This window comes from Rhipicephalus microplus, unplaced genomic scaffold (assembly GCF_043290135.1).
Source record: "Rhipicephalus microplus isolate Deutch F79 unplaced genomic scaffold, USDA_Rmic scaffold_388, whole genome shotgun sequence".
NCBI lineage: Eukaryota > Metazoa > Arthropoda > Arachnida > Ixodida > Ixodidae > Rhipicephalus > Rhipicephalus microplus.
Genome location: NW_027464952.1, coordinates 1 through 2,500, shown reverse-complemented (window position 1 = coordinate 2,500; position 2,500 = coordinate 1).

The window sequence follows — 2,500 nt, the reverse complement described above, 5'->3', positions numbered from 1 at the left end:
CGCTTGGACTCCAAAACTCTGCCGCGCCTTTTTCGGCTGCCGCAAATCGAGCAAACGGTGTGTTTCGGACGGCGTTTCGCTTCCGCTACTTGCGAGTGCTTTCGTGGTCCACCCCTCTATAAATACTCGGGAGGCGTCGAAGCCGGTTCTCCAAGCCGGACCCGTAGGTATCGTTGTGTGCTCGCTCTCATTGGCCCGCCTAACCAGAAAATGCCTGCGGTACACCCATTTGGATAAGAGTGCACGCAGATGCGGGCCTCGACGGCTACACATTTCCTCGGGCGGCCGCCTCCCGGCCTCCGTGGAGCGCGGGATGCACGGTCCCATCGACAAGCCTCTCCCGTTTTTACCGTGGCGTCGCGGTTCACCACGGCGGGCGGGTCGGTCTCCTCCGCATAAAAAGGGGGACCCCCGCTTTTTGTTCCACGAAATCGCACAAGCTTTTTTCGCATCCACGGTTTGCCACCGCACACCAAAATGCCGATCCGGCTGCCTACTTTAGCCAACAGGTGGAGCCAGGCGCGCCGTACTTGCGCGGCACTTCCCACGTCCACCGAAGTCGGTGCCAAGGACCACTTTCGGCGCCGGAGCCGCGTACGAGCCTACTCGAGGCGGAAGAACGAAGCCAGCAAGGGCCTGGCCGCAAGTGCGTTCAATTGTCGGGACGTCCAAGTCCCTCGTTCTTCCGTGCTTCCTCTTTCGGCAAGTCGTTGCGGCACCTTCCCAAAGCGCGCAGACCCGCTAATCGCGACGAGCGCGACGTGGCCGTGCCGCCTTTCCCTCGGCAGCAAGCAAAACGCCTGGCAACGTCGACGCTCCCCTAACCGCGATCTCGCACCGTGTTTCGTGTGGCGAATTCAAAAGCCGGCCGGCGCTGCTGCAACCATTACGGTCGGTACGCATACGCCGCGGAGGGCGGGACGGTCATCGGAGCGTGCGGTTCCTCCATCGAGTACTGCGCACCTCGGCCGTCGCATCGCCGTGCCATGACCGGCCGCGCGTCAACGCGAACCGGTGCCAGCGAGATCCCTCGCCTGCAAGAACCGACCGGCAGCCTCCGTCACCCGAGGACGCGGAGGCGCTTGCCGCGGACGGCGGGACGGTATGCACTGGTGCACAGCGGACCCGTCACATCGCCAGTTCCTTGACCGACCGCCGACGCTTGTGCCGTTCCTCTCGTACTTGGCAGTCGCCGCGCGATTGTCGGGTCTCGTTCTTGCACGCTCGAACGGTCGGGAGGGCACTCGGCTGGCGTTTCGGGAACGCGCAGCCTCGCCTTCTACCGACGTAACCACGACTCGCCGTTCGCGCTCCGCCGCTCCTGTTTACAGTACTAGGCGGTCCCGCAGCGGTCGGGTCGCGCATTTCGAGCGCTTCGAGCCACGGTGCAGTGGCGGGTCGAAAGCCGACCTATGAGTGCGTTGCGCCGTTTGTACCCGCGTCCGCCACCTGGCCGACCGTCCAAGGTCGCGGTGTTGGCGTCCGCTGGGCGCAACAATTTGTCACGGGGTGCCGCTCCACATTCAGGCAGCCCCGTGGGGAAAAGCCGACCCCGCGTCCAAACGGGGTCAGCGGCAGAAAGTGTCGGGCGCAGACGCAGCTGAGGCGCTCACCCTTCACAATCCGTTAATGATCCTTCCGCAGGTTCACCTACGGAAACCTTGTTACGACTTTTACTTCCTCTAAATGATCAAGTTTGGTCATCTTTCCAACAGACCGGCGCAACCGAAAGGCCGCGCCGGACATCGGTCCGAAGACCTCACTAAATCATTCAATCGGTAGTAGCGACGGGCGGTGTGTACAAAGGGCAGGGACGTAATCAACGCGAGCTTATGACTCGCGCTTACTGGGAATTCCTCGTTCAAGGGGAACAATTGCAAGCCCCTATCCCAATCACGAAAGAAGTTCCACGGGTTACCCAGTCTTTTCAGACAGGGATAAAGACACGCTGCTTCCTTCAGTGTAGCGCGCGTGCGGCCCCGGACATCTAAGGGCATCACAGACCTGTTATTGCTCTGTTTCGTGCGGCTAGGAGCCGCTTGTCCCTCTAAGAAGGTTGTAAGGTGCTGGGAACCCCGCACCTATTTAATAGGCTAGAGTCTCGTTCGTTATCGGAATTAACCAGACAAATCGCTCCACCAACTAAGAACGGCCATGCACCACCATCCACCGAATCAAGAAAGAGCTCTCAATCTGTCAATCCTCCCAGTGTCCGGGCCGGGTAAGTTTTCCCGTGTTGAGTCAAATTAAGCCGCAGGCTCCACTCCTGGTGGTGCCCTTCCGTCAATTCCTTTAAGTTTCAGCTTTGCAACCATACTTCCCCCGGAACCCAAATACTTTGGTTTCCCGGAAGCTGCCCGCCGAGTCATTTGAGTAACTCAGGCGGATCGCTGGTTGGCATCGTTTATGGTCAGAACTAGGGCGGTATCTGATCGCCTTCGAACCTCTGACTTTCGTTCTTGATCAATGAAAACATTCTTGGCAAATGCTTTCGCAGTAG